The sequence below is a fragment of the Phascolarctos cinereus genome, unplaced genomic scaffold (assembly GCF_003287225.1).
Source record: "Phascolarctos cinereus isolate Bilbo 61053 unplaced genomic scaffold, phaCin_HiC Scaffold_726;HRSCAF=1367, whole genome shotgun sequence".
Lineage (NCBI taxonomy): Eukaryota > Metazoa > Chordata > Mammalia > Diprotodontia > Phascolarctidae > Phascolarctos > Phascolarctos cinereus.
This window is the reverse complement of record NW_027556098.1, coordinates 176,246,432-176,274,071: the sequence shown is the minus strand read 5'-3', so window position 1 is coordinate 176,274,071 and position 27,640 is coordinate 176,246,432. Positions and strand designations below refer to the sequence as shown.

Sequence of the window (27,640 nt, the reverse complement as noted above, 5' to 3'; positions counted from 1 at the left end):
AGGAGGTAAGTGCTATTATTGTCCCTATTTTATAGATAAGGAAGCCAAGAGAAACAGAGGTTAAGTGACTTTCCCAGGGACATACAGCTAGTAAGAATTTGAGGCTGGCACTCCAGGCCCAGTGCTCTATCCATTGTACCAACCCAGCTACAATTAGGTCTTCTGATTCCAAATCCTGGGTTCCTTCAACTATACCATACTCCCTTCTTCCCACTCTATTGTTTTTGGAATGAAAAAGTATTTATGAATCACTTACTCTGTGCAAAGCACTCTGCATAAATGCCATTTAATAATGGTAGCAAAAATGTATACAATACTTTAACTTTTCAAAATTGTTCTCCACATAAGGGCTCATTTTCTTCTTTAAAAAAAGTCTTATTGGTGTATTATATTTTAACATTACAAACATTTATAAATTGCCCCTTACTCTGTGAGAAGTCTCACTTAACAACTTAATAAAATTAAAACTAACAGCATAGCGAACTCATCTGAAAATGCATACAGCATTCCACATCTGTAGTATCCCTTCCCCTCTCTAATTTTAGTTTGTTTAGCTGAAAATTTATTTTCTCTCCCTCCTGCCCCTAACCTCCTTATTGGAAAAAAAAAAGAAAAAAGAAAAACAAATTCTTTGTAACACATATGCATAGTCAAACAAAACAAATTCCCTCATTGACTATATATGAAAATATATGTCTCATTCTGTACTCTAAATCTATCCTTTTAAAAAGTAATAGAAAATAGCTCCTTCCTCTACCAGCACTGCCACTGATAAATTCTTGAATTGCCTTGTTGATCAATTCACTTTTCAAAATCTGGATTTGATTCTGACCAAGCAGGAGGAAAGAGCTTCTGAAACAGACTATACAGGAATCTTGGGAGGCAATAAACAAGACATCTTAGGGTTTGTGATAAAAATGGAAAATATAAGGCATAGTCTAACAAGAAACCTGGACCCTCATACAACAGATTTCAAAGACTCTAGAAAATAAAGGTGGGATCAATCTTATGGCCTGAAATGTCAAAAAAAAAAAAGCAGTGTGGGGGTGGGGTAGAAGAAGTTGTCTCAAAAAGGATGAAAGCCTCTCAAGAATGAAATTCTCGGGACAAAATCACTTTGGTTCTAAGGAAGAAAAGGATGAATTGTCCAAAGAGACTGATGTATCTATTCACCATTGAGCTTAGACTTGAATGACATAAGAAATGAAACTGACAGGTAGCTGAGGACACATACAATGTAGTTCAGTCCTATAAGAAGTGTTGGAGGAATCTTTTAAAACCCAGAATGATGTGATCAATAGGTTATGAAAAATAGGGAGATCATAAGAGTGCACACAGCTGCCTTTGATGAGTTCAGATCACAAGGCCCAGATAAACTACATTCCAGGGTGCTAAAAGATTGGGTGGCTATGAATGCTGCATCGTTGTCAGAGACAGTTGAAAGATTGTGGAGAACAGGAGAGGTACCATGGGACTAGAGGAAGGCAAATGTCATCTCAATTTTTTACAAAAGTGAACAGTACAGTGTGCAAACTACACACAAATAAGCTTGACTTTGATTCCCAGCAAAATTCTAGAATAAATGTTTAAAGAGCAGGGTAGAGAGCATCTAGAAAAAGAAGCATGAATCACAGAAAACCAGCATGGCTTTGACAACAGTAAGTCATGCTGAGCAATCTCATGTCTTTTTTTTAAGGGATTACTTGAAAGCTGGATAAGGGAATAATAGTGAGTCAGTCAACTTGCATTTATAAAGTACCTACTATGTGCCAGGCATTGTGCTAAGTGATAAGGACACAAAGAAAGTCAAAAACAAGACAAAACATAACTGAGAGACAGAGAGATATAGAGACAAAGGCAGAAACAGAGACAAGAGTGAATTTAACTAGATAGATAGAAAAAGCTTAACTAGACTTTAGAAAACATTTAAAATAGTCTGAAAAAAATGGAGAGCTGGTAGAAAAGATGTGAGATAGTATAATCTCATGAATTTGGACCTAGTTAGATAATTATGATTCAAACAGGAGTCAGTGGCTTGACAGAAGGAGATATCTAACAGAGTGATCCAGGAATCTGTCCTTGGTCCTGTGTTCTGTAGCATTTTAATCAATCACTTGGATAAAGGCATGGACTGCATGCTTATCAAATTTGGGAGGGATGGCTAATACATCGGATGGCAGAGTCAGAACTCAAGAGACCTAGGACATTGGGTTAAATCAAATAATATTACATCTAATAGGAATAAATGAAGTTGTACATTTGGCTTCAAAAACTAAATGTCCCAAACACAAGTTGGATGAGGCACAGTTTGATAGCAGTTCATCAAAAAGAAGATCCAGGGGTGGTAGTGGAATACAAATTCCAAGACAGTTAACAATATGAGCTGGCAGTCAAAACAGCTAATGCAACATCAGACAACTTTAAAAGAGGTAAAACATCCAGAGGGGAACCCAACGGTCCCACTGTACTCTGCCCTGTGCAGATCACATCTAGAGTATTGTGTTTAGTTCTAGAAGCCATATTCTAGGGAATATATTGGTAAGAAGCGGGAATCATTCACAGAAGGGAAGCCAGGGTAGTGAATGTTTTCCAGATAATTTTGTACAAGGCTCAATTAGAAGTAACTGGGAATGTTTAAGGGAGAACAGAAGACTAAGGAGGAACACAATGGCTGTCTTCAAGTATCTGCAAGTTAGTTGCATAGAAGAAGGATTAGAATTATTCTGCTTGGGATCAGAGGTCAAAGTAATGGACAAAGTACCACTCTAGGCTTGATGCGAGGAAAACATTCCTCCTCATTAGAGATCTCCCAAAGTAGATGGGGCTGTCTAGGGAGGTCGAGGGTGCTACATCCTCCCTAGAAGTCTTCCCAACAGAAGCTAGTAGATCATTGGTCTAAGATGTGATAGAACATTTCTTTTCAGATAGGAGCTAGACTAAGTGCTCTTGGAGATCCCTTCCAACGCTGTGACTCAGGAGACAAGGATTTTTGTTTTGTTTTGCTTTGTTTTGCCTTTTACAGCCACCAAAGCAAAAGGAGGATCAAAGAAGAAGTTGGAATAATGAGAAGGAATAAGGCTATTGCTCTAGATAGATAAGACAATAATGGAGATGGAAAATAACAGCTATTTTAGGCTAGGAGAGACAAAGAAATGGCTAACAGGAAATTGAAACTCACCTTAAGTGTAGAGATAGTAAGAGAGCATCTGTTTGCCTCCAATGAGTCCAAGTCACTGAAACAATTGGTTGATGTGATTGCTGAATAAGCTGTCAGTGATCTTGGAGAAAAGGTGGTGAATGAGAGGGGCACCACAGGACTGGAGATAAGTGCATGTTGTGCCAATTTTCAGGAAGGGAGAAAAGATGGATCATTCCAACTAGAGGTCAGGGAGCTTGATGTCGATTCCAGGAAAAATTCTAGAACAGATTATTAAAGGAATGGTTGGTGAGCACTTGGAAACAGAAGTGGTAATAATTACAAGCCAGGATGGCTTCATTAGGAACGAGGCATGCCAGACAACCCTCATTTCCTTTTTGGACAGGGTTACTAGACTAGTTGATGAGGAAAATACCATAGACGGTCTTTCTTTGGAATTAACAAGGCATCATTGGATAAAACCTCTCGTGATTTTCTGCTAAAGAAGATATGAGAAAGATGGGCTAAATGATAGTACAATTAAGTGATTTTGAAATAAGTTGATTAATGAATGGATGCCAGCCCCAGAAATCTCTAGTGAAATGCCATGAGGCTTCAGTCTTCATCTTGGTCTGTTCAGCATCTTTGCCAATAACTTAGATAACCAATACTTGAATAGGTAGCAAGCTTATAAAATGTTCAGATGATATGAAAGCAGGGGTAAGGGTGGATATCTAAAGCAGAATCCACAAATGAAGTTCAAAAATATGTTAAGTTTCATCTAATGAGATTAATTTAAAAAAAAATAAATGCAAGCTTCTTGGGCCCAAAAAATCAACACAGGGTAGGGACTTTTAAATGACTGGAAAGTGCTTTTTGTCAAAAAAAATCTGAGGGTTTAGTGTGTTACCAGTTTGACATGAGTCATCAGGGCGATAAGGCAGCCAGAAAGCTAATGTTATTGTAAGCTGCATTAGGCACAGTGGCCAAGGCTAGAGAGTACCAGTGTCCTCTGTCCTGGGCAGATCCCATCTGGAATGCTGTGCTCAGTTCTGAACACCACATTTTAGGAAGGACATGGAAAGTCTGGAGAAAGTACAGAGAAGGGCAACCAGAATGGAGGGAATTCTGAAAATCATGACATGGAAGAATCAGCCGGGGGAGCTGGTGGAAGGCAGCGAGCTTAGACACAAAAAGGCTTACAGGGATCATAACAGCAGCTGTCTTCTGAAGGCCTTTCACATAGAGGAAAAAGGATTGGATTTGGTTTGCTGGGCCACAGAGGACAGAACTGGAAGTAATATATGGAAGCTGAAGAGGCTAATTTTCGTTGGACTAAAGGAAAAAATATCTTAACTGTAATAAGTGTACAAAAGAAGAATTAGTCACTAGGGCAGGTAACAAAGTTCCTTGTAACTAAAGGCATTTAAAAAGATAATCACTTTTGGGGCAGCTAGGTGGCGCAGTGGATAGAGCACCGGCCCTGAAGTCAGGAGGACCTGAGTTCAAATCAGGCCTCAAACCAAACACTTGACACTTACTAGCTGTGTGGCCCTGGGCAAGTCACTTAACCCCAATTGCCTAAAAACAAAAAACAAACAAAAAAAAGATGATCACTTTTTAAGAAGGATTCAGATAGGAGTCAGACTAAATAACCTCTAAAATTCCTTTCAAATCAGAGATTCTGTGGTTCTAACTCCCCTTGGCTTCCATTTGCATCGGAAGTGAAATGGGGAGAATCAGTCCTAGGCAAATGTTGCTGTTTCCTACACATCCAGGATCACTGGTCCTCTTGGAGAACAAAGGACAAACAACAGGTTTTGGTGGCTTATAATGAGTCTAAATAGCAGTGGTTTTCTGTTCTGGCCTGAAATTTGGAGGCTCTCCCCGTCCCAGACTGATACTTTTGTGATGGTAAACTAGGCCATCTTTTGTCTCAAGTCTTACCTAGATCTTAATCATTGAATGAGCATTGCCTCAAACAAGCTGAGACCTGGGGAAGACTTTAATTTAGAAAGGTCACGGTCACCCATTGCATCCTGGGCCATTGCCAGTCTTGCTACTAGACTTCAATGACTCTGGAAGAGAGAGTGAGGCTGATGACCGTGTGTAGCTCTTCCTCACATCCAATTCACAAGCATGTCAAGACAACACCCTTGTGATGCCATTGGTCCTCTTTGAGAATGAAGGATAAACAACAACAAAAACAGGCTGTCACTTGAGAACCTTCTTTGTGACCTCAAATGAGCCTGGCTCCCTCAATCTATAAAAAGAGGCCAAGACCAGTATCCCTGAAGAACTAGTGATTCATGTACAGTCATGGGCTGTGAGCTCAGAAAACCTGGGTTTTAGTCTCAGTTTCTCCATTAAATTCAGGGTCACCCTCAGTTAGTTACTGACACTCTGTGGCCTCGCTTTCACTATCTGTAAAATGGAGGAATTAACCCCTGTCCCTATACACCTCACAGATTTAGAAGACTAATATGAGTTGGGGTGGGGGAGGGAGTGGAGAGAAGTGCATGGAGGAGGGATGTTAAGGCACCAATTAATAACTATCTTGAATTTGTGATTGCTAATGAGAACAAAATGAAGTTGGTGACTCTCTTGGGTTTTTGTCCTTGTTGTTTAGTTAATTTCAGTCATGTCTGATTCTTTATTACCCCATCTGGGATTTTTCTTGGCAAAGATCCTGGAATGGTTTGCCATTTCCTTCTCTATCTCATTTGACAGATAAGGAAACTGAGATAAACAGGGCTAAGTGACCTACCCAGGGTCACACAACTAGTATCTGAGGCCAGATTTGAACTCAGGAAGATGAGTCTTCCTGACTCCAGGCCCAGCACTCTATCCACTGTGCCACCTAGCTGTCCCCCCTCTTAGGCACTTCTGTTCTATTTTGCATTACATTTGCGTATGTACTTTTTATCTCCTGACTACACCACAAGATTCATAAAGGTGGGAGCTCAGCCATTTATTTTTCTGCCTCCTCTAACACCTTGTCCTGTGCTTCGCACATACTTATGCAAAAATATTTCATTGTACATAACTGAAAGCTTTGGAAGCCTTCTTATAACCAACTACCTCAGGAGGTAGAGAATTCCCCATCACTGAAGGTCTTTAGGTGGAGGTTGGAGGACCATTTATCATGAAGTTCCAGTAGTTCCCCAGGGTCTCTAGGACAGGCTATAAACTCCTCTATTTGACATGTAAAGCCCTGCAAAACTTGGCCCCAGTCTACCTTGCCAGGGGTATTGCATGTTGCTCCCCTTTATGCATTCAATATTACAGCCAAAATGGGCCAGCTGCTGCTCCCCATACATACCAATCCATTCCCCTCTCCAGGCCTTTGGACAGCTGGAATGTGCTCTCTTATTTCTTTCATTTCTGAGAAAAATCCCTAGCTTCTTTCAAGGATCAGATCAAGTGCCTCCTAGAGGATACCTATCCTGACCGTGCAAGCTGCTGGATCAAATGAAATAATATTTGTTAAAAAGCCCTTAGCACATGGCCTGGCACACAGTAAGTGCTATATATAAATGCTTCTTCTTCTTCTTCTTCTTCTTCTTCTTCTTCTTCTTCTTCTTCTTCTTCTTCTTCTTCTCCTCCTCCTCCTCCTCCTCCTCCTCCTCCTCCTCCTCTTCCTCCTCTTCTTCTTCTTCTTCTTCTTCTTCTTCTTCTTCTTCTTCTTCTTCTTCTTCTTCTTCTTCTTTTCTCTCTCTCTCTCTCCTCTCTCTCTCTCTCTCTGATATTACTTTTTATTTACTTTTGATATATTTACTGAGTGTATGTCATTACCCCCCAGTAGAATATAAGCTCCTTGAAGTTGGGGACTACTTCATCTTTATATCCCCAGTGCCTAGCACTATGCCAGGCACACAATATGAACTTAATAAATCTTTTTTGAATGAATGTTGTATATGTAATCTATATCAAACTGCTTACCCTCTTAGGGATGGGGGAGGTAAGGGAGGAAGGGAGAAAATTTGGAACTCAAAATTTTTTTTAAATGAACATTAAAATTTGTCTTTACATGTAATAAAAAAAAATATTATTTTTTTAAAAAGAATGAATGTTGTAGATGGGATTTATATTTCGGACAAGGTTGAACTAGACAACCTGTAAAGTCCATTATATCTGTGTGATTTGATGATTCTAGAGTTACAGGAGCAAGTTAGCATTCTAGTGCCCTTTCAGCCCCCAGTAAGTTCCCATGATTGCACGCTGGTCTCTCTTCCAATCTGACTTCTCCTCCTCAACTCCACTGGAAGCAGCCATGGTTGATCTCCAATTGATTTCCCATCATCATTCCAAATCTTTAAGACCGAAATGAGCCCCCTGTCTTGCCCTTATTCTCTAACTGAGCAACCCAGGTTACCATACCTGCCTGCCCTCTGGATCTAGAAGGAAAAAAATTAAAGGCCCCCACGTAGTTTCATCCTCACAGGGCAGTAGCTGCAATTAACCTCGCTTAGTCAAGGTTCAGCTTGACTTCCAATCAATGCCATGCCTTGCTGTTACTACATCGATACCTTTAACTCCTTCCTTCCTCCATCACCAAGCCTTCTCTCAGCAACCCCTGAATGAGGAAAGTCTAGTTACCAGAGATCAGAAGGTACAGATTTTTTTTTTCAGGAGATTGGTCAGGGATAGGTTAAGCTACCCACGGACAAAGACACTGACCTGCCTCTTCAACAGACCTAATGAGAAACCAGGAAGAACAAGGCATTTCACTTCTATTCTATTCTATTCTTGGTCGCCCGCTTAATTTTTTGGTTCTGTGTCTGACTGGACTCCAAGTGGGTTAGCTTGTGTGTTTCCTGGTCCTCTTTCTGACCTCTGGGGTCTGAGGGGTTCCCTAATGTCCTCTCACTGATCTTCAACTTGCTCTATACCCTCCCCATTGTTACAGCTTCAACCATCCCCTCTCTATGTCCATATGACTTCCATCTCTCATGTACTTTGCAATGTGCCTGGGATCATAGATACAGTGCTAGAGCTGACCATCTAGTCTAATCCACTCATTTTGCAGGTGAGGAATTATTAGGAGTTAAGTGACTCTCCCAAAATGACACAGGTAGTATGTAGCAGAGCTGGAATTTGAATCCAGGTCATTTGACTCTGAATCCAACACACTTTTCTGTATTTTAATTATGTTTGTATCTATTCTCCCTGGTTAGCTAGCTGGCGCAGTGGTTAGAATACCAGGCCTAAAGTCCAGAAGACTCATCTTCTTGAGTTCAAATCTGGCCTGAGACACTTACTAGCTGTCACCTAATGTTGTTGGCCTCAGTTTCCTCATCTGTAAAATGAGCTGGAGAAGGAAATGGCAAACCACTCTGGTATCTTTGCCAAGAAAACCCCAAATGAGATCATGAAGAGTCGGACAGGACTGAAATAACTGAACAACAACAAAAATCTACCACGCTATCAGACTTTAAGCTCCATTAGGTCAGGGACTCCGGTTTCTGAAAACTTTGCCCTTCCAGTGACAAGCAACATTCTTCACACAGTAAGTGTTTAATCAATGTGTGTCAAATTGAATTGGTTGTTGGCCAGAGAGACAGAGAGCTCTAAAAGATAGGTTGGTGGGGTTAAAGTCGGGGGCGTGGGGGGGAGTGAGGGGAGAGTCCCTAGAAACGGCGAGCAAGACCAGCAAATATTATAGGCAGAAGAAATTCTTTTTGACACTTGGTTTTAAACAGAAAAATCCATTAAGATCGTTATTTGCAAGTTTAATTTAGATCCCATTCTGTGTGGAGATTGCAGATAAGTTTAGATAACCTCTTCAGGTCTCTCTTTTAAAGCTAACACTGTATTCCGGAAGAGGGAGGCCACAAACTAAAATGGGAAAAGCATTCAACTGAGAGCCTAGAAACTTGGGTCCCAGTCCTGCCTGGGCAAGCTTGGGGAAGACTTTTAGCCTCTCTGTGCCTCAGTTTCCTCACCTATAAAAAGGGAGAGGGAATTCGATTATGTGAGCTCTAAGAGCCCTTCTGGGTCTAATGTTTTAAAGAACTCAATATTCCTCAAACTCCCTCCTCTCTTTGGACCGAAGCCTCCTTATCTATAAAATCAGGAGCATGAAAAAATGAGGTCCCTCCCTCCAAGGTCTGAACTCTGGGATTTTATGAATTCCCATTACCAATATCTCGGTAGGTACCGATGCTGTTCTGCACAAGTCTATGCCACCTTTGTCCTAGACTCAGAGAGAAGAAATCTGGCTCTTCCAAGAGCGAGAAAGAATTCAATACGGTAATAATAACATGTGACTTTATACAAATGCCTTTTTATGTATTATTTAATTTGATCCTCAGAACAACCCTGTGAGATTGGAGCTGCAAGCATTATTATCCTCATTTTACAGATGAGGAAGCTGAGGCTCAGGGAAGTTAAGGGACTGGTCTACACCTAAATAATTAATGAGCTTCAGGAGGAGGATTTAGAACAGAGATTCTTAACCTGGGATTTGTAGAAATGCGAATGGTATGAGAACGGGAAAATGAATGGGGAAAAAAATTAAATTTTTAGTTTCACTAACCTCTAAATGAAATTTTGCATTTGATTCCATTATGAATATAGGCAACAGACATGATTTTGAGAAGGAGTCCATAGGCTTCCTCAGACTGCCAAAGGAATGCATAACACCAAAAAAGGGTAGAGGGTGTTAAGAATCCCTGACTTAAAACCATAACCTCCCTTGATTCCGGGTTCACTTCTTTTACCATAGCTCATGCTGCCTTTTGAGCAAGGAGAATGAATAAAGAACACACCCACCCACACACACACACCCACACACACACACCACACACACACACACACACAAAAGGTCATGCAGGGGGCTTGGGGTTTTGGATTTATTTTTTGAGAGTGGATCTCTCTATCTCATCCAGGCCTGGAAGAATAGAAGTCACTCAAAGGCCCAAACCCACTACTGATTGGCACAGAAGCTTTGACCTGTGATATTTTTGGCCTGGATTGGTTTGCCCCTCCTTAGGTACTCCCCCACTCCCACAGGCTCTCCATATTAGTGCCAGACAATGCAGACACCCAATCAACTTTAGTTCATTTCATCTCCCAATTCCTGATCTCAAGTGATCCACCAGTCTCAACCTCCCCAGTCCCTGAGATTACGGGCCACAATTGGCCTTTCTCAGTTGTTCATTCCCAGCTCCTAACCAAAAGCAGACTCTAACAAAAGAAGAAGGAAAATCCACTTGATAACACAACATGAAGAAAATCACCCTACCCAGGGGAGCTTCTCAGAGGCTCTTGACTCAGGAAATCAGAACTATATTGAATCCCAACTTGAAGACATCACCAACTCCATATCCTTCATCACCAAATTCTTCCTCGAAAGTATTTTCTTTTATTAAATGCTCTTTGCTGCCTACTTCTCACTTACATTTTAACCTCCTCTGGGCTACTGATTCATCATCCTATCAAATCCTCTTTAATTCTGGTTCTTTAACTAATTCTAAACATGTATTCACTCCACAGCCATCTTCTCTCTCCTTCCCCCATTCTCAGGTCTCCTGCTTCTCCTCATTACTCCCATTACCTCCAGGTTCAAATATAAAGTCATCTGCTTGGTTTTCAAAGCCCTTCATAAGCTGGACCCTTCCTAGCTTTCCAGTCTTCTTATATTCTATGATCTAGTGACAGTGACCTCCTTGCTCTTCCTCAAACATGACACTCCACCTGCCAATTCTGAGTATTTTCATTGGCTCTCTCCCACTTTTAGAAAGCTCTCCGTCCTCACTTCGACCTCCTGGCTTCCCTGGTTTCCTTCAAATCTTAACTAATGCCCCACCTTCTGCAAGAAGCGTTCCCTACTCCTCCTTAATCTTAGTGCCTTCTCCCTGAGATGATTCCCAATTTAAGATGTACATAACTTGTCTGTACGTGTGGGTTTGCATGCCCATTCGTCTGTGAGTGCCTTGAGAGGAGGGCCTGAGTGGTCTTGCGTTTCTTTGTATGCCCCTTGCTTAGCACAGCGCCTAGCGTATAATATGGGCTTAACATGCTCCTTCTGGGCAGGGATTGTTTCATTTCTGCCTTTGTATCTGCAGCACCTAAAACAGTAATGCACAAACACAGCGCTCATTAAATGCTTACTGATTAATTACTCTTTGGCCTTGCAGAGATGGAACAGGAACAGTGGGTAGAAGTTAAAAAGAGGCATATTTAGGCTGGATTGACTGACTGATCTCTGAGGAAGGAAGCCTGGGCTGGAGATGGAAGAGCTTAGAAAACTACCCTCTGAGCTTCATTTTCCCTATCTATAAAATAATAGCATCAGACTACATCAACAATTCTCAAACTCTTTGGCCTCAGGACCCCTTTACACTCAAAAATGAAGGAGGACTTCTCCTAAAGAGTTGCTGTTTTATGTGGTTTATCTCAATGAATAGTCACCATAATCCAAGCCTGCCAGAATCATCCAACCTTATTTCCTACATACTATAACCTTTGTCCCAATCAGGCATATCTCCTCACTATTCCATTAGACTGAGAGTATCCTGAGATAGGACCTGCCTTTTGCCTCTTTTTGTATCTCTAATATTTAGCATACTTAACATACCTGGCATACAGTTGGAGCTCAATAAATGCTTATTGACTAACAAATGTTTATTGACTATCCTCTTTAATACCCTGAGGAATAAAAGAATGATTCTCATTCTGTTCCTCTACCAGGAATAGTTCATCGCCTTCTCTGACTGTCCAATCTGGCCTCAAGGCCACAGGCTCCCCACCCCGGCCATAGGTCCCTCAACCCCTTCCTCCTTCACAAAGTCTCTCTGACTCCCATGCCCATCAAAAATGATCTTTCCCTTCTCTGGGATAATCACCCCCCGCCCCAACTTCTAGTCACTACCTTATTCCCTCAATATTCTGCCTCTGTGAGTTCTATCTTTCCCAGTTAAACCATAAATCCCTTTGGGACAAGGGCTTCCCCCTTATTCTTGTCTGATACAATGGAAAGGACACTGATCCTGGAGTCAAGATACCTGGATTCAGGTCCTGATTACAAGCTGTGTGACCCCGGACAAACCCCTCAACCTCTTCAAGCCTCAGTTTCCTCATTTGTGTAATAGGAATAATTCTTGCCCTTACTACCTCATGTAGTTGTTCGGGGGGACCTGTTTTGTAAACCTTAAAATTCTACAGAAATGAGAGTTTATTTTTGTATGTTCCATGACATGATGTAGATCACACGGTAGGTGTTCAAAAATTTCCACTGACTGATTTCTGAGAGACTGTATTCAAGTAGAGGTTAATATGTGTGTGTGCAATCATAGTTTAAACAATCTTCCTCTTGAAATTATTTTGAATAAAGTTGCAAATACTTTATATTGACTTCTCTGTATATTTACCTGCTATAACCCCAAAATAGACTGTAAGCTTTTTAACAGCAGGTACTATTTCTTTTGTCTTTTTGAACACAATGCTTTGTACACAGGAAGTCCTTAATCAATGTGTTTTTGAAGTGAACTGAGTTGAATGGATGCTGGCTATTTAAGGAAAGCCTATGGTGAATCCTTTTGTAAAATAAACATGGATACCCTTCATTTATGACTTGGTTTAGAGGAGTTTGAGGAAATCTTGGATTTCTTGTACATTGGATTTTCTTTCTTTTTTCTCTGTCTCTGTCTCTCTTTGTCTCTGTCTGTCTCTGTCTCTCTCTGTCTCTGTCTCTCTCTATCTCTCCCTCTGTCTCTGTCTCTCTCTGTCTCTGTCTCTTTCCCCCTCTCCTGAGTCTCTCTCCCAGCCAGGTTGAAAGCATCCCAGCTACTCACACACCCAATCCCATTGCTGATTATCATGAGAACTTTAACCTGCTCCATTTCTGGCACCAACCAGGTAGTCCCTCACTCACAGGATGTTTTCCATATTGTTTCTGGGCTTAGTGCAGACACCAGACCGACTTAGCTCTACTGTAGCTCAAGCAATTCACCAGTCTCAGCTTTCTCAGTAGTAAGGATTACAGGTGTGCACCCCCACCCCTAGCTACACTGGCTCTTAAAGCAGACGTATATTAGACAAGTGAACATGTAATCAAACAAAGAATTACTGAGTAACAATTAAGAAGTATAAGGTACCATGGCTATCCTCAGAGGAGACAAGACGTATACACTTGAATGGGTAACTAATACCAGCAACAGATATATGCTGAGTTCCAAAGGGCGACAGGTGGAAGAAGAGTGACTTGAGAGCCGGAGAGATGAAACAAGGTCTGTAAAGACTTCACAGAGAGTATGAATTCATCCAGACCCTAACGGATATGACTGGTCCAAGCAGAGAAGGCAGAAGGTTGCTTAAAGGGCCATGGAGAGGCACAGGATGGGCAGAAGCAGGTTGCAACATATTGGAGACACAGTAAAAAAAAGATATCAATACCAAGATCATAGAGCTAGCCTTCATAGCCATCTTCTAGGGAATCAACCAGCCATTAACTGGTAGCAACTATGCCAGCCTAGCTGAAGCAGCGATATACCCTGAGGGAGAGAGAGGAGACAGCATGAGACCAGCAAGTCAAGCCACCATCACCACTTTGATGACTATCTCCCGTTAAACCCTAATGGGGACAGCCCAGGACCCTCAGTCCAAGAGCCCCAGTAATATCGTAACATGAAATAATTAATGAAAAGACAGTGCCATCTGCTTTACCATCACACCCTGAGGACCATGGGACCTTTCCATCTGACTTGCCACTAAACCCATCCATACGTGCTGACTCCTCCACTAGAAGGCAAGCTCCCTAAGAGCATGGACAGTTTTGCTGTTCTATTTACATTCCCAGTGTTTATTACAGTGATTTAAACATAGTAGGCACTTAAATGCTTCATTCATTCATTCACTTTTTCATTCTAGGGATAGAAGGGCACTTAGGAAGCAAACATTCTAACTGCTTCATTCTACAGATTAGGAAAATGAGCCCCAAAGAGGGAAATGACTTCCCCAAGATCACACAGGTAGCAAGAAGCAGCGCTAGGGTTCAAACCGAGGTTGTTTGACTAGAGAGCAAGGGAAAAAGGATGGACAGCCTCTGTGTCTGTACTCCATTAGTATCCATGCAATGTCACGTGCTCCAGAGGAGGGCCCTCGCTGCGATGAGTGGGCCAACTGCCTGCCTGTGAAGGTCTTACAAAAGGGAATGGACAAAACGCAACACAGAATGAAAAACTGTGTGGATCGTCTACACCCTTAGTGGACTTCACCTGTGGATGACATAGTATACCCATCAAAGGCTCAAAGCACTGTGTGCAGAACACAGCATTTCACTTGCTTTCTATAGTCCTAAGTCAGTTCTTAGGACAAAGCCCACCTCTAACATCAGAAGAAACAGGTTTCAACCCAGTGTAAGTGTAGCATAGCTTCTGGACTTATTTTCACTCCCATCAGCAGGCCTTAGACCCAGAGGGCAGCTGACTACGCCTTTCCAAAGCATTCTAGAGGTAACCCAGAGGGGTTAGGGTTTCTCTGTTTCTCAGGAGCCCACCTATTTGTGCTTTCCAATGTCATTTAATCTATTAACATCAAGTAGCTTTTATGAGGTGATATTTACCGAGAAGATATAACAACAAATGCCAAAGACATTCCCAACCCCCCCCAAAAAAAAAACCAACAACAAAAAAGATGGGGACATATTCTCCCACAGGTATACACAGAGTCCTGGGCAAAGTGGGCTCAACCTTAGAGAGCACATTTGGCAAATGGGAACCTCACAGCTCCTCATTGGATGACAGACCTTTCCTCCCTTCTTGGAGTCCTCACCTGGACTTCAAGGGTCAGGAGCATTGTAGAGTCCTAAAGCTGTCTCTCTTTGGTGTGTCCAGTTTGTCCCAGAGACAGTTAGGTGGCACAGTGAATAGAGCACTGGGTCTGAAGGCAGGAAGACTTGAGTTCTTATCTAATCCTAACTAGCTGTATGATTCTGGCCAAGTCATCTAACCTCTTTCTGCTTCAGTTTTCTCAATGGTAAAATGGTTTAATAATAGCAGCTCCCCCTTAATTATTGTAAGAATTAATCAATAGACATTTATTAAGTGCCTGCTGTGTGCCAGGCACTGTGCTAAGTACTAGGGACACACACACAAAAAAGCAAAGACAGTCTCTGCCCTCAACGAACTTTCAATCTAACGGGAGAGACAACATATAAACAAATATATACAAAACAAGCTATATACATGATAACTAGGAAATAATTAACAGAGTGAAGGCACTAGAATTAAGAGGGGATGGGGAAGGCTTCTGTAGAGGGTAGAATTTTAGCTGGGATTTAAAGGAAGCCAGAAAGGTTGGTAGTCAGAGCAGAGGAGGGACAGCATTCCAAGTATAAGGGACAGCCAGGAGCTGAAAGATGGACTGTCTTAGCCAGAAGGCCAATGTCACTGGATCAAAGAGTACATTCTGGGGAGTCAGGTGTAAAAAGACTCGAAAGGTGACTAGGTTATGAAGGTCTTTGGATGCCAAACAGAAGATTTTGTATTTGATCCTGGAGACAACAGGGAACCACTGGAGTTTGCTGAGGAGGGGAGTGATATGCTGAGACCCGACCTTTAGGAAAATCATTTTGGTGGCTGAATGGAGAATGGATTGGAGCAGAGAGAGCCTTAAAGCAGGCAGACCCACCAGCAGCTATTGCAATAATCAAGCATGAGGTGATAAGAGTCTGGACCAAAGTAGTGGCAATGTCCCAGAAGAGAAGGGGATCTATTTCAGAAATATTGCAAAGGTGAAGTCAACAAGCTTTGGCAACAGCTTGGATGTGAGGGATGAGAGATAGTGAGGAATCCAGGATAACTCCTGGGTTGAGATACTGGGAACATAGTGTTGCCCTCTATAGAATCAGGGAGGCAAGAACTGGGGAGTGTTTAAGGGGAAAGATAATGAGTTAAGTTTTGGACATATTGAGTTTAAGATGTCTACTGGGCATCTGACTCAAGATGTCTGAAAGGCAGTAGGACCTACATGATTGTAGGGCAGCAGAGAGATTGGGGCAGGATAGACAGATATGAGAATCATCAGCTAGACATGATCATTAAATCCACGGAAACTAATGAGATCATCAAGTACAGTATTATAGAGGGAGAAGACAAGAGGTCCCAGGATAGAACACTGATCAAATGAGATAATATTTGTAAAATACCTGGCACACAGTAGGCACTTTTGTAATGCTTATTCTACCTATCCATCATAAGCCCCTGATGCAGACAATACCATTAGCACTTGCACTTCCAGGAACACTGAGTATCCCCTCCTCTGGGCAAGGGGGGATGATGAAAGACAGAAACTCTCTCCTCTCCCCACCCCCTCCTCCCCCAAGTGATTTCCTCTCAGGGGATTGGCTGGTGCTGCTCCATCACTAGGTTGACCCACTATTGGAATCTTGGATTCTAAACGGATTTGTTGCTTTAATCCAAGCTCCACAGGACTTGAACAAATTCTCTTCAACCAACCCCAATATACTTTCTCTGTAGCATCGTCTCATTTCATCCTTTCAGACTGATTGAGGACTTTTCCTCACCTACTTTATGCCTCTGGTTGATTGATTGATTCAAATGAGGTGTTTGGGGATTGTTCCTACCTGCTTTTCATCTTTCACTGATTCTATAACTCAATCCAAGAAGTGATCTCACCTGATAAAGGAATCATGACATATATCATATTATTAGTTACATTAATTAGGTGGGAGTAATTGGTTGATTGATTGGACTGAAAAGTACAGGTCTTCTATGTTCATTCACCATTACCTAAGAAAAAACTTCCTAAAAATAAGAGCCATTCCATAGTAGAATGGGTGCCTCCAGAGGAGTGGGCTCTCCCTCAGCAGAGCCGTCGAGTAAAACAGGCCTGCACAAGATGCGTCCCACCAAAGGATTTCAGGCAATCCTCAAAAAACGTAGAGGATGTAAAAGAAAGTAAAGATGTAATGAGTGCTTTGTCTGAGCCAGCTTAACCCACCTTCCACCAGTCACTATTGTGTCTGTCACGTAACTCGGCGGGGTGGGTTGCCACTTCCGAGCACCCTTTCCTGTTTGTCACGTGACCTGCAGCAACCAACCATCCTCGGTCTATCTCTAGTCTGAGAGGAGCAAGAGTTGTATCTTTTTGCTGTTTTCAGTTGTTACTAAATGTAAATGGTAAGAAAACCCGAAAAATGTATTAAAACTTGTACTGCTCAGCAAAGTAATTTTTTAAACATTAATGTGATTTCATGATAAATAAAAATCTTAAGTAATAAGTATAATTAATTGATATTAATTGAAATTTTCCTTTTATATATATATTTACAAACTAGTTTAATCATTAATTTTACCTTTACTTGGAAAGTGAGCCACTTTAGCCTATCTTAATCTTGGCCTCTACCTACTGCCACGTCGTGCAGGTCTGAAGTAAAGACTGGCTTGTTGGGGATGTAACATAGAAGGGAGTCCAACTTGAGTCCATATTGGAGGTCCCTACCTACTGAGCTTCTGTGATACTCTGTAACAGCACAAAGCATTTCAAGGAGGCAGTGAGAAGGCCAGTCTGACTCACAAAGGGAACAAGTGGGTGATGAATTCAGAAGGTTAGGGACTGGAGTGGTCTTGAAGGCCAGAGTTAACAGTTCATCCCGCAGGCAATGAGGAAGCACTGAAGATTTTTGTGCAGGAGAACAATTTGTCAAAAGCAATGTTTTAGGAAAATTAATCTGGCCGTGGTGTGGGGTGACCTGGAAGAGAGTCTGGAGGCAAGGAGTCAGTGAGGAAACTACTGCAGTAATCTAGCCAGGGCCTGAACTGGATGTGGTAGTTGTGGGAATGCAGAGATTCTAAAGATCCTAAAAAAGGAACTGTCAGGACTTGTTGATAGTAACGAAGATGTCAAAGATGCTTCCAAGTTTATCAGCCAGGGTGACCCGGGTATGGTAGTGGTGCCATTGAATGAGACAAAGAGAACCAGCCTAGAAATAAAAGAAGGAGTTTGAAGGCAGGATGTGCCTTGAACATGTTAGACACTCAGTAAATGCATTTGGATTGAATTGGAGATGATACATAGATAGAGAGACAGACAGACTAGATAGGCAGACAGACCTTAGCTAAGAAAAAACTTTCTAAAAATTTAAGCATTCAAAAGTAGGGTGACACACATCTATCTATATCTATATATGTCAATAAGGCAGTTTTGAGCACGTAAAGAGATACAAATACAAGGAATAGTAAAGGTAGATAGATTGGTCAGAATGCTTGGCAACTGTGAAAAAAGTTAAGTTTTGAGCCAGGTTTTAAAGGAGATAAGAGGGTGGCTAGTGAAGTGAATGAACATGTCAAGTGTAGAGCAGAGGAGCGGGCAATTTAGCTCTAAGAGATCTAGGGACCAGAATGGGGAGGCGGGGCCCTGAGAAACGCCCTGCACTTGAAGGGTCTGAAAGCCTGGGTTTGAGTTCAGGTCCAAGAGGGTAAGAATGGCCCCGAAGATGGCTTTAAACTCTGAGATCCTGCATTTCTGTGACACTCAGCTCTACCACATTACTGTATGAGCTTGGGCTTGGGCCTCAGTTTCCTCATCTAAAAAACAGGAATAATTAAAAGCTACACTGACTACTGTCATAGGTTTGCGGTAAAGAACAAATGAAATAATATATTTGAAAGCTTTCAGAAAGGTGTTATACAAATGGTATGGTATTGTTATGCAGAAATAGGAAGAGATTCTCTACCAAACACATTAACCACAATTTACTCCTCCGGCCTCATAACCATTTTGTTTTATTGGGGGTGGGGGTGGGGATATAAGCATTTATATAATCCCTACTATGTATATGCCAGGCATTTTGCTAAGTGTTTTACAAATATCTCATTAGATCCTCACAATAACCCTAGGAGATATGGTACTACTCTTATGCCCATTTCACAGTTAAGGAAACTGAGGCAAACAGAGGTTAAGTGACTTGGGATATACCACTACTTAGGGTCTGAGGTCACATTTGAACTCAAGTCATCCTGACTGCAAGCCAGCATTCTATCCACTGCATCACCTAATTGCCCCTAGCTCCCTCCTCTCCTAGGTGGTGCCAAACACATCCAAACACACCCTTCTATCTCCCTGCCATAACTTCCAACTTTTTCTGCAATGGGTTGCAACCTGAGTTGGCCAACATTATTTTACAATGTGTAAGGGTTTTTTTGGGGACTGTCCCTTCTAGCTATCAAGGGTTCTCTTCTTAATATCCCTCAAAGGCTTCACTTATACTCAGCCCCACTGCTCCCATGTTCACGGTCCTCTCTCAGTTTCTCTCTTTTTAAACAAAAGTTCTCTCCTTTTTCTAAATCATTAAGAGAGCAACACCTCCACCCTTTTCCCTTTCCCTCTCTCTCTCTCCACTCTATATATCTTTCTGTATGTCTCTATTTCTGTGTGTCTCACTCTCCCTGTGACTGTCTTTCTGTCTCTCTGTCTCTGTCTGTATCTCTGTCTCTGTCTCTCTCCCTCTCTGTCAAACTGAGAAACAAAAACAAAGAGCCAATACTGGTCTGTGAAAGAGTTCAAGGGACATGAAAATCAAAGCTTTTCCCAACCTTCACCCCACTCCCACTGGCATCACCATTGTCTCCCACCCCATAGAGGGTTTGGAGGCCTATCTCCTGGTCTGGACTGGTCCCCTGAGGCAGCCAACAGCAGACAGATGGGTAACCCCACCACTCATCATCTTAGTGGGACAGCAGGCATAGGGGCTTTAGGAAACCAGTAGGACTGGCTGGGGGGGGGTAGAACTGAAAGGAAGAGGAGATCTTAGAGAAGGCTGATGGGAGAGCTGAGGCTTTGGCTCCCAGTGGAAGGCTTGATCAACAGAAATGGAATAAAAGGGAAAAAATTAAACAAACCCAGCCACTGTAATGTGTGCATTTTAGATTAATTCTCCAAAGGGTCATGACCTTGAGGAACACATCCAGCCAGTGAGAGAAAATTAAAAAAGCCTGATTAATTATGAGGAATGAACTACAACTTCAGAAAAGAGAGCTAACATGGTGATGCTGGCCTGGAAGACCCCTGTAGTCCCCTCCTAATTGTGAGACTAGAGAAGTCAACTCCACCCTGCTTCCCACCATACACACCACAAGGTCCCTAGGATAAGGCTCATGTCTCCCTTAGCACTGCATGGTGTCTGCTGGCAGAAGGACAGCTTCTTTCCCAGGTGAAGCTAATCTAACCTTTGCCATGTATGGAAGGAGGTGTTTCTATCACCCAAATATTACCCACAGGTAGCATGAAGCTTTCTCTCTTTGCTTCTACTAGGAAACGGTCTCCTTTGCTAAGGCTGAGGCAGGTGTTTGGGAAAGAGGAAAAAGTCCCATTCCATTCATTTTTAAAACACCAGGGGGCACAGGTGTCCCCAGCCCCCAAGGATAGAGCTAGCACAGCATCCCACTCCCCCTTCTAAACAATCTAAGCCACTCAAACACATGCTCGGGAGATCCACTGGAGGGAGACAGAGAGGTAGCACCAGTGTGGCAACCAGACAGCAGGCACTGGGAGGAAGATGGCAGCGTTCAGTACAGATGCCAAGATCTCTACAGCCAGAGGTCCGGAGAGGAGAAATCTTAGCCTACATGACTTTAGCCACTGCCAGTCAGAGGGAACCAGACAACTCTGCTCTTGCCCTCCCTCTCTACCCAAACCTCAGGCACCTTGGTCAACTCTTTTCCCCTCTCCTCCCCAACTCCTCCCCTTCTGCCTTAAGCTCTCAGGGATCCAGAGGAGACATAAGCATTTCAAGTGTTTTGAAACCCCAACCCCAGCAAGAAATTCTCTTCCTCCCAGATCCCCACCTCCCATCTCACCTCCCCCACCAGAACACACACACACACACACACACACACCCCTCTCTGTCTCCCCAGGCCTGAACCAATTCCAGCTTTACAGCACTGTCTGTGCCTCACTGGAGTGAATCTCAATCAGCAACCCCCCCTCCTTACACACACACACACACACACACACACACACACACACTCACACACATACACACACACACCACTGCAGGTTTCTGGAGTTTCTCCCTCACTTCTCATTCCAGATTTTGGGTTCTGGTAAACTGGGGATAGGACGGAGAGGGGGCGCAATTGATCTAAGGGAGGTCAGTGCTAGTAGGATGCTGGACTCCCCCAGGGATGCACAAGGTAGTGGGGGGGAATGAAAGATTGGTGGATGGAGTCCAGAAAGGGGGAGGGGGGAGAAGAGAAAGGGAGAGGGAGGAGAAGCATATAGTACAGAAAGGGAGACTTAATGGGGGTACTGGGTTATTGGGCTGAAATGGAGGAAATAAGAAAGGGGGATAGATCCAGATCAGAGAAGCAGAGGCAGATGAGGTATGAGAGAAGAGCCCGTGTTGGGAGACAGAAAGAAAGAAGGCAGGAATTGGGAAAGGGGGCCCATAATCGGGTGGAAGGGGACAGCAGCAAGATAAGGAGTTTTGGGGGGTGAGGCAGGATAGATGGGGACATAGAGGGCTGGGGAACAGGACTGGATGAAGAGGGTTCTGAAAACTGGAAATAAGGCTGCAGGAGATGGGGGCGGAAAGGGAGTCGGAGGGTAGGGACTGAGGGTGCGGAGGGATGGGGGGCCAAGAGCAGAAGATAAAGACGCAGGGGTTGGGGCTTCGGGGGCAAGAGCGGAGAAAGGATGCAGGGGACGGGATGCCAGGGAGAAGAAGATGGGATGGAGATGCAGGGAGACGGGGCAGGAAGGAGCGGAGGAAAGGATGCGGGCGGGCAGAAGTGGGGGGGCGAGGCAGGAGGGCGCGGGTCGGGATACCCCGCACAGGTGGGACTCGGGGAGCCTCGCTGGAGCGGGCGGGGAAGGTCCGGGGCTGGGGCGCGGGGGCGGCTGCCCTACCTGAGCTGGTCCCAACTCCGGGGGGCTGGGCTAGGGGCCGCGCCGCGGGTCACCCGGCTGCTGGGCTGTTGTTTTCCTCCTCCCTCCCCCCCCTTCTTCCGCAGCAGCCGCCGCCGCGGCTCCAGCCCGATCCGCCGGCAGCTGAAGGCAGTCTGTGTCCGGCCCCAGCGAGCGAGAGAGCGAGCGAGCAAGAGAGCTGGGGAGCCAGAGAGGGAGGGAGGAGAGAGAGGGCCCGGGGAGGCGTGGGGCGACACCCGGTGGGCAGCTGGGGGAACTGCAGCGGGGCGTCCGGCCTCAACGGCGGGCCGGCGTACCATTGGGGCCCCGGGGAACAAAAGCGCTCTATGTGTGTGTACGGTGTGTGTGTGTAAAGGATAGGTGTGTGTGTAAAAGGCATGTGTAAGAGGGGTGTATATAGAGTGTGTGAGTGTGTAAGGGGTGTGTTGTAGGGTGTAAGGGGGGTGTGTATATATGGTGTGAGTGTAAAAGGGGTGTGTAAGGGATTGGTTAGTGTGGAGTACAGGGTGTGTGTACGTGTGTGTGTAAAGGGTTTGTGTATAAAAGGCATATGTGTAAAGAGCATGCATGTAAGGGATATGTGTAAAGGGTGTGTGTGGTGTAGGTGTAAAGGGGGCTGTGTATATATGGTGTAGGTGTAAAAGGGGTGTGTATAAAGGGCACGCGTAAGGGGTGTGCATAGAAATGATGTGTGTGTAAGGGGTATTTGTGGTGTGGTGTACAGGGTGTGTGTATATGGAAGGGGTATGTGTGTAAAAGGCATGTGTGTAAAGGACACGTGTAAGGGGTGTGTATGTAAAGTCTATGTGTGTGGTGTAAAGAGGGCGTGCGAAAAAGGGATGTAAAGGATAATTGTGTAATGTGTGTGTGTGTGTAAGGGACTAAATACCAAAGGAGGGAAAAAGAGTAAGAGTCTGGCAGGCTGAGAAGGTGCCACACCTGTGGCAGCACAGAGAGCAGGAGAGGGGGGAAAGCTGAGAGAAAGGGTGGGCGCTTGGGGAAAACAGTGGGGTGCGAAAGCGGGTCGGCCGGGAGGATGTTGAGGAAGGATGAGGGGCCCCGGGAATGTCAGGTGTGCAGGGAGCCGCGCAGGAACAGGGCGACCCAGGGGCAGAGCTGGCCCTCCCGCAACCAGGGGGATGACTGAGCTGCTGCACTCAGCGCCAAAGCACGAAAGCCACGCGTTAGGAACTTCGGCAGAGAAGAGGGCAAACAGTCTCCTCTGCCGCACAGGGTAAAGAAAGGCAGGCCAAAATAGACCCTGGGCCACCGGGCCATGAGGATTTAGAATGGGGCACTCTTCTATGGGCGAAGGGCTCCCCCTGGTGGACAGAGAGTGCACAGCGGGAAGGAAAGGACCCTGATGGGGCAGAGGACAGAAAGGAGATTGAATTTTAGGAAAAGAGAGTAAGGAAAAAGTGTTTCCAGAGAGATGGTGATGAGTTGGAAAGAACTAAGAATGGAAGCATTTGTAGTTAAGTGTTGTTATTTATCCTTCGTCCTCGAAGAGGACTCTTTTCAGGCTAAACATCCTACCCAGTTCCTTCAACCAGTCCTCATATATGGCCTGTTCTTCAGTCCTTTCACCATCCTAATTATTTTTCTGGTATGCTTCAACTTGTCTATATCTTTTCTAAAATATGGTGCCCAGCACTGACACGCTATCCTACAGAGGTGATCTGAACAGAGGAAAGCACAGAACTGTCATTCTTGTTATTGTTTGTGCTTCGTTCTCCATGAGGACTGTGACATCAAGTAGGTGATGCCATGAGATGCAGGTGAATTGGATTTAAGTGAGAGAGAGTGGCAAGATATAGATCAGTATGACTGGAGATGGCCTGGATGCAGTGGGAGACCTTGGCCTTTTCATGCTAAGGTCTTTAACAGATCACAGTTTGACTCAGGGCAACGCACATTCAGTGATTAAGGCTTAATAAGTAATAAGGCAGAAAATGGCCTCTTTACCCAGTCAAAAAAAAATTTATTAGGGCCAGTGGCACAATGGAGAACGCATCTGACTACAGGAAGAATCAGAAGATTCCAGGTTTGATCCCTGGCTGGCTTCATCATCGAAGCATAGATAGGTAAGGAGGAAGCAAAGGAAAAGAAGGGAGGAGAGAGGGAGCAGGAAGAGGGTTTGTGTCCCTGCTTCCCCCCTCCCCTCCCCCGCCCATATCTCCTGAAGTGAACCAAACTTCTCCTCCCCCTCCTACCCAGCTTGATGGATGAAATTCTAGGAACTTTTTCCATTCTGATACATAATGTTCCATGAGTCTACATCTTGAACTTGGGTATGATTCCTTGGGGAGAGGTCTGGATCCCACAGTCACTAAGGAAGGATAGCTTGGGTCTGTTCTCGATTTCCTTTATCTCTACAAATACCGCCTCGGGAAGGAAAGGAATTTCCCAGGAGCCAAGGAGGTAAACAGTAGAGGCAGATAGTAGAAGCAGTTAAGTGGCATTGGAGATAGAGAACTCAGGCTGGAATAAGGAAAACCTAAGTTCAGATCAGGCTTCTGAGTCACTTAATGCTCTCTGCCCAAGCTTTCTCATCTGTAAAATGGGAAGAGAAATAGCACCTACCTCCCCGGGGTTGTCATCAAAATGAGATACTTGTAAAGTGCTTTGTAAACCTTAAAGTGCTGCATAAATGCTGGCTATTGTTATATACAGCTATTATCACACCATTTTATAGATTCAAAAATAGAGGGTCAAATAGGTAAAATGATTCACCTTCTGTCACATAGGTAGTTGGGCTGGATTTTTAAAGAGGAGCCCTCTGATTCTTAGTCTTATGCTCTTCCCACAATAATAAGCTGTCAGTCTAAACCCAGAACTGCGAATCAGGAACCCTGGCTTTTAGGAGCAGAGTTAGAACTGAAAGGGACCATAGAGGCAAATTAGTCTAATCTCTTCTGTTTTACAGGCTAGGAAACTGAGACCTGGGGGGGAAGTGACTTGCCCGAGGTCATACAGGTAGTAAATGACAAAGCCAAGATTCCAACCAACCCAGCTCCCCTGACTCCAAAAAGGGAACTTTTCTCACTGTATCTCTCAACCATTCAATTATTCCTCTGTGGTGACCTTAGATAAATGAGTCAGATTTCTCTGGGGCAGAACTCACTCATTTTGTCAATCCCTTCAACACTTTATGCAATCCCTCGTGCATAGGAGGTGTTTGGTGTTTGTTGAATATAATTGAATTCATTTCCCCATAAAGCAAAATGGACAGAAGGCAGTGGTCCGAAAATGGTAAACTCCTTGAGTGCAGAGGCTCTTGTGTGTATGTATATGTATATATGTGTGTGTGTAAATATGTATACATATGTATAGATATGTGTGTATATATGTATAGGCTCTACCATAGTACCTTTCACATAGTAGATACTTAAAAACTGCTTGCTGCACTGAATCAATATCAGAAAACCTGAGTTCTAGTCCCAGCTCTGCCAGTGACTCACTGTGAGGCTATGGAAAAGTCACCTCATATCTTTGAGTTCCAGTTTCTTCACCAACAAAATAAGGAGGTTAGACTGGGTGACTTCTAAGATCCCTGTCCCTCTTTTCAAAGAGATCTTGAAGACTAGTAAGACCACACGGAGGAGAGAAGAAGGGGGCTTTTGTAGTGAGGGGCACTGCTTTCAGGTTCTGGAGAGAAAAATGTGTCCTGTGTTCTGCCCCACCTTAGGTAGGGCTTGACTTTTTACCCAGGACATCTGGAAGCAGAATGATACATTTATTGGGTGATCCTCACAGAAGGTAACGTAGCTGGAAGCTTGGCTCATGTGAAGTCTGCCATGGCACCTGGCCTTCCCTCGAGGTACATGGCATAATGGCACTGCCCTTTCACTGTCTGCCATCTCCACTCCTAGACCTTCCAGCCTTTCTGATAACTGTTCATCTCTTCTGGACACTCTTGATGCTTCTGCACTTTCCTTACTGCCATTGCTACTGGTCAATCAAAAATTTCATTCTAGCCAAACTTACTTGTTTTCCCCTCCCCCAGGATCCCTCAAAGGAAGGGGAAAGAAGGGAACACCAACTCATTTCTGGAATCTACAGCCTCTAGGATAAGGTTTCTTAACCTGGCATCAATGAACTTGTATTGTGAAACTTATTTTAATTTTTTTTTAATTTTTAGTTTTTGTTCTGAATTCTCTCCCTCCCTCCCACCCTTCCCCTATCTACTGAGAAGGCAAGAAATTTGATACCCATTATACATATGAAGTCGTACAAAACATATCTCCACATTACTGGCATCAGTGAACTTAAAAAATATATTGGTGATCATATTTCAATATAATTGGCTTTCTTTGTAATCTTATGTATATTTTATCTTATACATTAAAAATATTATTATAAGGAATGGCTCATAGGCTTCACCAGAATGCTGGAGTCCATTTTACACACACACATATATGCACACTCACACACACACACGTTAAGAACTCCTGCTATAGGGGAAAGATTAGAGTAGTAGGCTGATCAGTAGAGCCTAGAATTGTGTAATATGGGATTTCAGAAAAACCTGGAAAGACTTATATAAATTGATGCAAAGTGAAATGGGCAGAGCCAAGAGAACATTATACAGAATAATAGCAACATTGTACAATGATCAACTATGATAACTTAGCTCTTCTCAGCAATACAATGATCCAAGAGAGTTCCAAAGGACTCATGATGGAAAATGCTATCCAGATTCAGAGGAAGAGCTGATGTAGTCTGAATGCAGACTGAAGCATACTATTTTCACTTTCTTTTTGTGTTTTTTTTTCTTTTGGTCTGTTTCTTCTTTCACATGAGGATTATGGAAACATGCTTTACATAATTACATATATACATATATACACACACACATACATATATATGTGTATATACACACACACACACATATATACACATGCATATATATATATATATATATATATATATATATATATATATATATATATATATATATATATATATATATATAAATAAAACCTATATCAAAATGCTTACCATTTGGGGGAAATGAGAGGGGAAGGAGAAAATCTGGAACTCAAATTTTTTTAAATGAATGTTTAAAATTGTCTTTACATGTAATTGGAAAAACTAAAATACTATTTTTAAAAAACTGTGCTATGGTGTTGGACGTGGCAGAGTCTCTGTCTTCCACACAGCCTGGTGGTAATCTTTCACTGCACTGGTTGGGATCTAGATATATTTACAATCAAGCAAGAACACTGTCTATTGGATACAGACTAGTCAGGGGATGGTCCCATGAGTCCCTGAGTTCCCTTCCTAAACTGCAGGCATGGCTGGGTTGTACTGTACATTGTTGGAGAGAATTCCCACATTGATGCGATCACTGATCCAGTGACCTATTAAAGTTCCTAGCACTTCTGTCATTGTGTCTGCCTCCTTTGTACCCAGAGAGCAGAATACCATACCTTAAAATGAAAAGTAAATAAATACCTTTCATCTCTTTCTTTATCCCCCATCTCCACCCACACCCCTTCCATCCCTTTTCCACGTTCTAGTCTGGATACACACACACACACACACACACACACACACACACACACACACACTCTAACATTTCCATCATGGAAATGGGAGAACTGAGGCACA

At 43.3% G+C, this 27,640-nt stretch overlaps 1 protein-coding gene across 1 annotated transcript in view; it reads right to left on the bottom strand.

Annotated features, from left to right (window-relative positions):
- GRIK4 (glutamate ionotropic receptor kainate type subunit 4) overlaps positions 1-22,166 on the bottom strand; it is a 689,615-nt gene extending 667,449 nt beyond the window's left edge. The window contains exon 1 of the mRNA XM_020984853.2: positions 22,010-22,166. The gene's annotated coding sequence lies outside the window, so the exon portion shown is untranslated. The remainder of the gene's footprint in view (positions 1-22,009) is intronic.
- Between the last annotated feature and the right edge of the window lie 5,474 nt (positions 22,167-27,640).